The sequence below is a fragment of the Phascolarctos cinereus genome, unplaced genomic scaffold (genome assembly GCF_003287225.1).
Source record: "Phascolarctos cinereus isolate Bilbo 61053 unplaced genomic scaffold, phaCin_HiC Scaffold_5;HRSCAF=322, whole genome shotgun sequence".
Taxonomy (NCBI): domain Eukaryota; kingdom Metazoa; phylum Chordata; class Mammalia; order Diprotodontia; family Phascolarctidae; genus Phascolarctos; species Phascolarctos cinereus.
The window spans coordinates 198,656,787-198,666,520 of NW_027555958.1; the positions used below are offsets into that span (position 1 = coordinate 198,656,787).

General features: G+C 40.4%; 1 protein-coding gene and 1 long non-coding RNA gene across 5 annotated transcripts in view; one reads left to right on the forward strand and one right to left on the reverse strand.

The window, feature by feature from the left end:
• FAM135A (family with sequence similarity 135 member A) overlaps positions 1 to 4,845 on the reverse strand; it is a 121,331-nt gene extending 116,486 nt beyond the window's left edge. For 2 of the 4 annotated variants that reach the window (XM_021000144.2, XM_021000143.2), the window contains exon 1: positions 4,541 to 4,845. The gene's annotated coding sequence lies outside the window, so the exon portion shown is untranslated. The remainder of the gene's footprint in view (positions 1 to 4,540) is intronic. The other 2 variants (XM_021000148.2, XM_021000147.2) reach the window with 1 other exon arrangement.
• Positions 4,846 to 4,963: 118 nt separating this feature from the next.
• LOC110217674 (uncharacterized) lies at positions 4,964 to 7,154 on the forward strand. The gene is made up of 2 exons (XR_002327115.1): positions 4,964 to 5,108; positions 5,595 to 7,154. It is a non-coding gene; the product is annotated as an uncharacterized LOC110217674 (long non-coding RNA).
• The last annotated feature ends 2,580 nt before the right edge of the window (positions 7,155 to 9,734 follow it).

Sequence of the window (9,734 nt, forward strand, 5' to 3'; positions counted from 1 at the left end):
ATGTTTTGCAATATATTATCTTAAGAGAGTTGTTGAGGACACTGAAATGTTAAGTGCCTTGTCCAGAGTCACAAAGCTAGAATGGGGGGTGGGGGCGTGTTATGCTGCCTCATACCTGGAGCATCATAATTAATATTTTGAAAATTCCAACCCCAGAAAAATGTTTCCCTATTTGAGTGGTCATGATTTTTCTAGTTTCTTTCACTAGTATTTACTTTAAGGAAATTTTCATTCAAAATAATGTAAACTCAGCTTTCTAGACCATAATATAAAATGTAAGTTCAATAAAAAATAAGTTGAAACAAATGGTCAACACAAAAGGGTGCAGGACCCAGAGGAGAGGATATCTTAGTGGATAGGAAGGTCTCAGCCAAAAGATCACCTTAAAAATTAGAAAGAACAGAAAAGCACAAATATAATGGAAATATCAACTCTTTAGTCCATAGGAGTACCAGATTTTAAAAAGCTGCTGGGAAAAAAATGTTCCTATCCCAATTAAAGAGGTCAAATTTCTACTAGTTTCACTGCCTGGCCTGGCCCTACAACTAAATGTTTTCACTATCTCTATCCTTCCCTCCTTTCCCAATGGACAACTGCAGTTTCTCTACTAACTTTATTATATTTTTTTAAAGCATATGATTAAATCATGCTTTTGTATCAAATGTATTACTGGTTCAAGGAACTGAAAATTCTGCTATTAACTTAATGGAAAGGTACCACTGACAATCTTAGAAAAAGAGAATGGTTATGCTGGTTTCTTATTCCCCTGAGCACACTAAATACCCAGTCTTGACTCTCTTGGGGTCAATGGTAGTTAAGGATCAGGGTGGTTTTGAAACCTCTCATTCCCTGCTCCTGAGACAACACTGATGGCAGAGCAAAGTATAGTCTTGCCAGATTTAAAGTTGCCTTTGACAATATAGAATTGGCAGCTTTGACCTCGGGGCGTAGATTACTCTGAGATGTTTATGGTCAGCAGTACTTCTAATTGAAGTCTATGACTTACTGGTAACTTGTGAAGATTATAGAGGGCAGGTGTCATAGATACCAAAGCACAAAAACAATCACAAAAGGGACAGGCGAATGCTAAAAAAACAACTTAAAGGAAATTTCAATGAAAGAAATAAACTAGCTGTACAACTGAGCAAGTAAGCTACTTTTTGGGATGTGGATAGAGGCATTCCAGAATGCTGTCTGATGTAGACTTCTATACTGACACATAATTCAGAAGAGAATCCAGGATATAGGATGTATCTCATAATAGGTGATGAGGAGTCTGGGAAAGACAACAGACTATTTATAAGTTATCCAAAATGTCTCCCTACTTAATTATATGACATCAACCACAATAAATGAATAAAAATAAGAAATCCAAAAGAATTCCCAGTATGCCTAACAATTTATATTTTATAATGTATCAAAAATCAATGGAATCATCAAAAATACTTTCCATCTACTATTTTTTTCCATTCACACTTTGTCCTGAATTGTCACTACCAAAACAAAATAAAACACCTATCATTTCAACTCTATCCCGTTGCCTTCTGTTTAACAACAAACTAAGAAACTCACTTCAAAATCTAATTTCCAAGTCGAATGCCCTAACTATTAGAACCACAGCAAGGACTTATTCCATTTTCACTTAACTTAACGTTTCTCATATCTCATTTCCCTGCCCCTCAAACACTTAAAAAGGAAAAGAAAAAAGCCAAAAATAAAAATGTAAAATATAAGAACATGTCTACTGTATGTGAATTCCTGGAGGATGAGGGGTTTAATCTGTCTAAATTCTGAATGCCATAGTGCTTGGTTAATAATCATATATAATGTATTAATCTAAATATAACCCTGTCAGCAGAAAGGACAGTATCTGAAAACAGACAAATGCCATCAGAATTCTGTCAAATACTTTTGATGTCTGAATCAAAAATGAATATGTAAAGTCTGCCTTGATCTACATGCCACTTGAGTAACCTAAGTGCTGGCCCAAGAATTCTAGGTTTTCATAAAGCATTTTTTGTCTATAAATACATCAAATACATTCAACTGGTTGTCCTTCATAAACTACCATGAGATTAGTGAGTGGCAGTCATTATTATTTGCATTTTACAGGTAGTGAGACAGAGGCACAGAGTAAGGTTAAGTGGCTTCTACAAAGTTATGCAATGTCATAATTACAATTCAAATCTCTTGACTAGTTTTGTGCCAGCTCTACCATGTCATTCCACTGTAATCTCTACAGATTAGTGGAGTTGCTTACTAAAATGTCAACAAAAGAAATATAAGCATATGACTTTGTGCATATTTAAAAGTAAAGATGGCCACGTCTTTTTGAGAGAAACTGGTTTCCTTCAGAAGCATCAATTTAAATATGTGACCTCAAAAAAACCTAATATTAAGTAAAAGCTAAAAAAATTGAGGGGTTCCCTACCTTCTACTACTACACATAGTACCAGCTTGTTCTTTAAGACGTTTGGTTTAATGGCAATGGTTTGGAAGTCATGTATTTGCAACTTACTTCCAGTTATGCTTCTGATTCATTTTGTCTCTCTTTTATAAGGAACCAACCTTCCTGTCTTTGTTTTTCTCTCTATAAAATAGGAACAAAAGAATTTAATTCCTACTTTACACAGGTATTTTGAGGAAGAAAATGCTGTTTGTAGAATACTTAAAACTTCCACATGAAATGTGTAGTGATACAGCTAGTTTTCAGGCCTAATAAAACACTTGACCAAAAGCAGCAACTGGCTCTAAATTAAAGACAAATCTGAAAATATTTATCAAACTAGAGAGCAAAAATTTTAAAACAAGCTATACATATTCCTTCAGAAATTAGATACTCTACTTTCTGCTTTTACTGGTGGATGTCTTTTTATAAAAAGTTTAGAATCTAACCATACAACAAAATGTCTACATGAGTAAAGCAAAAGAAGCTCAAAGGTCATACTGCCTCTAATTTAATGAATTCAGAAATATTTACATGTACTTTCTGATTTCCCAAACTTTAGTCTTTTTCAACAAGCAAAGGCATTTATACTTAATGGGAACTATATATATTTGCTAATCCCTAGGAAACAGTGAGAACAGTTTTAAGATTAATTGAAAAAACAAATGTTCAAAATGTACAATGTGCCAAATTAAAGTCAACCATGGATTTTACAAAATGACTTGTGGATCATTAAACAGTAGCTAAAGTGCTTAACATTTCCTCTTCATGAAGAACAATAAATTACTTCATAATAGTTTTGGAATGTATTTTTTGGAGGTGGGGATGGATCAACCTTTACCCAACCATAATTTGTTAGTTTACAATTTCAACAACCTATGTAATGAGCCTCTGTTACTGGCATGCCAAATAAGTAAGCTCCTTAAATATCAGTCATATATTCAACATAGTAGATTCATTACTTCTGCCATTGTTAAGAGACCATTCCAACAAGTCGCGAAAAATAGTTGGGGGAGATGTCAACAATTTGCAACAGAACAAGGAAAAGGGAGTAAGGCAGAAAGCCTATGAAGAAAAAAGTCAAATCAAGAGGCATTTATTAAGCCCTTTCTTAGCCATTGTACTAAGCACTAGGGAAGCAGAAAGAAAAAAAAATACCTGTGAAGGGCATGATGGAGAGGCAGAAAACAAAGAAAAGAAAAACAACTCCATTAAAGAGAACTGATAAACAAGAGTAAGAAAAAGAAGTTAAGGAGGGATCCAGACAGAAAAAGCTAAGGTGTAAAGGACGAGGATGAACTAGGAATGGGGGGGGGAGGACCAGGAGAGACAGCTCCAACCTAGGCAAGTCAGGTACTGAGAGGTACTCGAAGGGCTGTTAAAGGAATACAGACCCTTGAGGTAAGAAGTAAAAAATCCCTGCAGGTAAAGTCATGCTCAAGCAAAAAAAAAAAAAAGACTGACCAAAGACACAGTGAATAGACAGCAAAAAGCCCGGTGGGGGAGTAGGAAGGGGAAGAAATAAGGAGTAAGGGATCTTTGTTGGACAGAGGTAAGTGAAAATGAGAGAACAGAAATAAAAACACACTAAGAGGAAAGGAACAAAGTACAGGAAACCCAAGGAGAAGGGGTAGTGATAACTAACCGAATTTATAAAAGGAGACCAACCCCCCCCCCCAAAAAAAAAGATCGAGAGAGCTACAGAGGTGAAAGGGAGACAGGACGGGGGAGAGGGAGGAGGGGAGGAAAAGGGTATAGGACCGAGAACCGGGGCTGAAGCGGGGGGCGGGCGTAGCAAGGGTACAGCGGCCCCGGGAGGACTACGTGGGTAGCGCCCCGGACCACAGGGCAGTGCCCACGCCGGGCTTGGCCCCTCGGAGCTCGGATGCCCGACCGTCCGCACCGACCTTCACCCAGGTCGCCCGGGCACGGGGCTCGGCCGCGGGGCGGCGGCTCCTGCCCGGTCCCTGGAAGGAGGAAGAAAGGGAAGGCGGGGAGGGGGCGTCAATGGGGGGCGCTTCCTTCCAGACCCGGAGGGGAGACGGGGAGGAGGGGAGCAGACGCGGGCAGCGGCCACGGTTAGGGAGCAATTACCTCTCGCCGGGTCGGCGGTTCCCACCCCCAGTCGTGTGGAGGAGCTCGTTGTCCCAGTCGAAGAATACGGCCCTCCCCTGGGTCAGCACCATCCCGCCCCCGGGGTCCCTCACATCTCCGCTGCCGCCGCCGCTCGCCCCGCCGCTGCGGATCCCGAGGAGGAGCCCGTGGGTCACCGCCGCCCCGCGACTAGCCCCGTAGTACAGCCAGAGAGCATGCGCAGCTACCCCAGCGCCCTAGGGAACCCCCGGGCCAGCCTGGCGCTACCTGCGATCAACAGGTCCCGCCGCCACCGCACCCCCCCCTCCCTACACAGAGCCTCGGCCCCACCCCGCTCCGGCCCAGCGCCCCGCCCCCTTCGCCAGCCTCTTGCTCCGGCTGAGGTTGCGTGAGATTTCGCCCGGGACAGCTCCCGCGCCGAGAGGATTGAGTTCTCGCGAGGTCTGGGCGTTGGCGTCAATAAAGAGCGCGAACGCAGGTCGCTTGACGTGTGTTGAGCGGCTGATGGTTGGTTGGTGCTCTTCGGCTCTGAAGGAGAGGGAAGGAGTCGGGAGAAGAGGCGTGAAAGGTGGACGTTGAGTTTGTGCTGCTCCTGGGGCCTCCCTTCTTCCACCATTCCCCCCGGGGAAGGGGCTTCGTGGGGATTAGCCTTTAGCCCCCGGACAGCTGCTGTTAGTAGTAAATGTAGGAGCAGGCGCGATGAAGTTACTTGGTAGGGGGCTGGGACCCCTCAGGGGTGAAGCGTCTGTTAATGCCCCCCGCCGAACTGGCTTCCGAGTACAGGCCCCTGATCACCCCGCCCCCCTTTTCGGGTATTGACTTATGTCCTTAAGTAACGTCTTTCCGTGTGTTTCTAACTGATAGGAACCAGAAGATTTCGTGCCATGTTAGGTAGTGAAATGAGCAGAAAAATTGAATTATTGGGGGAGGGGGAGAGACATACCCATAAAGTCGGTCCCATAAATATTAGAAGGTTTTGTTTTAATCCTGTTGCTTCATCTAATACTGTTGTCATTTTTTTTTCTGAACTTGAAACCCTATTCATAATGTCCAGAACGGGATTCTCTAATCCTTTTGGATAATGTGATACTGTTGTATCTGAAGAGTGAAGAGGAAGGTCTTACAGGTGTCTAAACGAGATCCTTTCTACTGTAGTCTGAGTATACAGGCTGGGGTCCGGGATGATGGAGAATGCCTGTTAATTGTGTGATAGAGAGGCAAAAGCACCGGCTTTGGTGTCACCGGACTTGTATTCAGATCCTGGCAATGTCGCTTACTTGTATGAACTTAACCTTTCTGGGCCTCAGTTTCCGCATTTGTCAAATGAAGGCGTTGGATTAGGTGACCTCCTTAGGGTCTTTCAGTTTTAAATCTATGCTCCCATGGTATGCACTGCAATCTTACCTGTTTTTGAAGACAGCTTCCCCCCACTTCTTCCAATGAATTATCACTGTCAAAAGGGTCACTTCTTCAAGCGGATTTGTAATGGCTTTAACTTAAAAAATTAGAACATCCCAGTTCTTATATCGCTGTGTATTTTATCTTCTTTATTTTTTAAAAATCCCTTCTATCCCCAGGAGTATTTATTCAGCATCTTTCCATCCTCACCTGAGTGTTTTTCCAAGGTTACCCCTCCCTAGAATTCCCTCTTTGGTCTGATGTCCCCTGTTACTCTGCTATTCACACAATTGATCTCATTTCTTCTGAGAAACCTTTCTTATCAAGAAGGAAAATTGAGCTGCTATACCACTCCTCAGATTTGTTTTTCAGTCAACACATTAGGTCTGGGGTAGGGAGCCTGGCCTCAAGGGGAAGGTTTCCCCACCCCTGCTTTAGGTCCTTCAATTAATATAAATCCTAATTTTTGTATATTCAGTGTGCATTGAAGTGTATTCCTGTAGATAGTATGGCATGTTTAAATCTTGAACCATCTTTTTTTTCTTCGTTAGCTTTCTCCTACCCCTCTCTGCCCACCCCACACGCCTCCCCACATAATCCAGCACTGCTAGCCGCCTTCTAGCACCTAGTGTGCTCTGGGAATATAGACTTATTTTAATATTAGCCTAAGGAAAAGTACTGTCATTTACATAACTTATTAACTCCTACATTCCCAGAAAAGCTTTGCCTAACTAGTGAATAAAATTGTGAATATAATGAGATTATTCTGTTTGATGTTCTCTTTACACTTCCTTCATCTGTTTAGATATATAATAGTTTATCAAGTATCTGCTTTGAGGGGCAACTGAAATGGCTGTGCAAGTGCTGCTGAAGTAGTGAGCTTAATTCTATAAATTGCATACAAAATCAGTGTCAATACTTTATAATCACACTTTAAAATATGTGCCCTAAATATATGCCTATAAAATTATGACTTCCTACTTGGTGGTTCTGCTGTGTCAGCCTGACATGACTGAACATAAATTATCCCCACCCCCACCCCCAGTTCTTGATATTGGTGCATATGACAAAATTCTGAATTGAAAAAAGAAAGCATTCTTCATCCTATTTATATATGCTGTTAGCCTTAAACAGTTGCTTTATGTTGCTGGTTCGTGAATGTCTTTGTGGTTTGTTTTCCTTCCCAAATGAATAAATTAATTTGCTCTTTCTGTTATTATTTTGTTTCAATGGGAGTTCTTGGTTGGGAAAGATGGGATTAAGGATACCACCCAACAGGTCTGTGAATGGAATATATTACTGTCTGCTCACACAGCTACAAACCTCTACTACTTTATCAGTTAACACTTGAACTCAAGAGCTATCAGAGTCAAAGACCATGCTTGTCATACCTTCCTCATACCCTCCTCATACCCCTGTTTCATTATGTTTCACCTTTGATGGATGACCTAGAAATAAAGGCAGCCACACTAGACACTTAGCACTCTTTTTTATGTCCTAGACAAACTCCTTTTGTGTGTATGCAAACAGACCGGCATTTTCCGTTCCTGGTTGGCAGTGCTCCAGCTTGTGTTTCTTCATTGGACTCTAAATGAACTTGAAAAACTTTCAAAATGTTCTGTGGTTGAGGGTTGGAAGGAGAGGAAGAGAAAATTATTCTCCATCACAAGTGATAATACAATGTCCCAATTCTAAAGAGATAAATTGCTGCTCTTTGGAAACCAGAGTATGATAGAAACACTGTTACAGTCTTTGTATTATATCTGCTGCGCTAAAGGCTGCACGTGGTTTAGATTTATCTATCCCTTTGGATTAGGGAATTTTTGATTTGATGAAGAGACTAATAGTATAATGGGTAAAAAAACCCCCCAACAAATGAGGGAGATTCATGGAAGAAAACTGATTAAAAAATAATTATAATTTTATTTTGCAAGCACCAACACTAAAACTTTATCTATGAATATAAACAGACAATAAGAATTTAGCCAGCAGTGATATAAAAATATTATCCTGTGTCCTACTGATAGAAATTTGAATGCAATTTACCCCTCTATAGCTTTTTAAGAATGACAAGAAGAATGACATATTAAAAAACCTGTATAAATGTCTATGAATTTTCATTATTGCTCTAAACCAGACATAAAAATTACTTTATTAAGCAGGATTCATTTATCTTTTTTGGCTAAAGTGAGCTTGACCCTTAAATTGCATAAGGCTTGTTCAATTTGAATTTCATAATTGAATATATTTTTCAACTATCTAGTTTCTTTTGTGATCAATTATAATCCATTTGTTGCATATTAGCATGTGCTTTGTGTACATGGCTGTAAAGTTGTGACATTTCACTTCATTAAATGAGCCCTGACCTTACTCTAAGTTGGACTCACCCACCCCATCTCCACCCAGTTTCTCAAATCCAGTTAATCATTTGGTGGAGGTGAGGCTGGAATGTCAGAGGCTATCTCAGTGGAGAACAATCTGTAGCAGATCTTGCCAGTCCAGGAAGACTTGTTCAATTGTGAGACAACAGGGTATGTCTTGTCATTCAAAGATCAGCTTGGTAAAATTCTGAGAGGTACATCATAAAGTTGACCATAAAGTATTGAATTTTTTGGCCACAGCAACCCAGAAGGTTAGTTATTTACAGTGTAGAGCACATGCTAACTATGCTAGCAAAAGGAGTACCCATACTAATTAAATCGACACATCTTTTGGAGTATTGAAGTAAGAAGCAAAAAATTCTTAATCTTACTTTGGTTTAAGAATCAACATATATTTTCATAGTCCATGCAATGCACTGTGCTAGATGCTGTGAGGTATAGAATAGTATGTGTCACATAGTAAGGCTTTAATAAATGCTTGTAGATTGAATGAAACTTGGACCCTGGATTTAAAGATCTTGCAGTCAACTAAGATGGATGTAGTTAACATGAAACACACTAAGCCCATGCTTTCAAGGCACCGTGTTGGCCACAGCAATGCAAATGCCAGTATTCGTCTTCAAAGAATTTATGGCCTCCTAGGGGTCATAAATATGCACAAATATTGACATAAATAGAATAGGAACATAGTTGAGGTGAAAAGCGCTAAAAGTCATCTAAGGAAGAAGTTTCTTTTAGTTGAGGGGAGCAGATGAAGCTTCATGGAGGAAGACATTGGAGATGGACCTCAGAAGGATAGATAAAATTTCAATAGGCAAGATCAAAAGTGAAGGAGTGTCAGGGCAGTACTTTCTAGGAATGAAGGACATGCTTAGAAATAGGAATGTTTAGGATAAGTTCTGGAGATGCTGCCATGGAATACAGAAGGAATGTGTAATAAATGATGGAGAGATAAGATTAGAAAGGGTGGTTGTAGCCAGACTGAAGGATTTTCAGTACTAGATAGAGTCAGGGGACCTAAATTCAAGTCCTAAGTCTGCTACATATATGTATGATCTTAGGCAAGTCACATGGACCTGTTTCCTCATTTATAAAATGAAAGGGATGTACTAGAGGGCTCTGTTTCTATTTCAATTCTTTGTCTATGATCCTCTACTTTCTCATTCAAGCTACACAAAAACCCTGGGATGTAAGTACTATAGGGTATCACTCCCATTTACAAAGAGGAACCTAAAAGTCAAGCAGTTTAAAAGTGACTTACCTAAGGTCACAAAGCTGGTAAATATCTGGGGAGGGGAATTGGGGAGAAACTTGAACCCATTTCTTCCTGACTCCAAATCTATCATAGTCCTTCCTGCTATAAATCTATAATCTTAAGACTCTATTTCATAGGTCAAAGGGAGGATAATGCATGT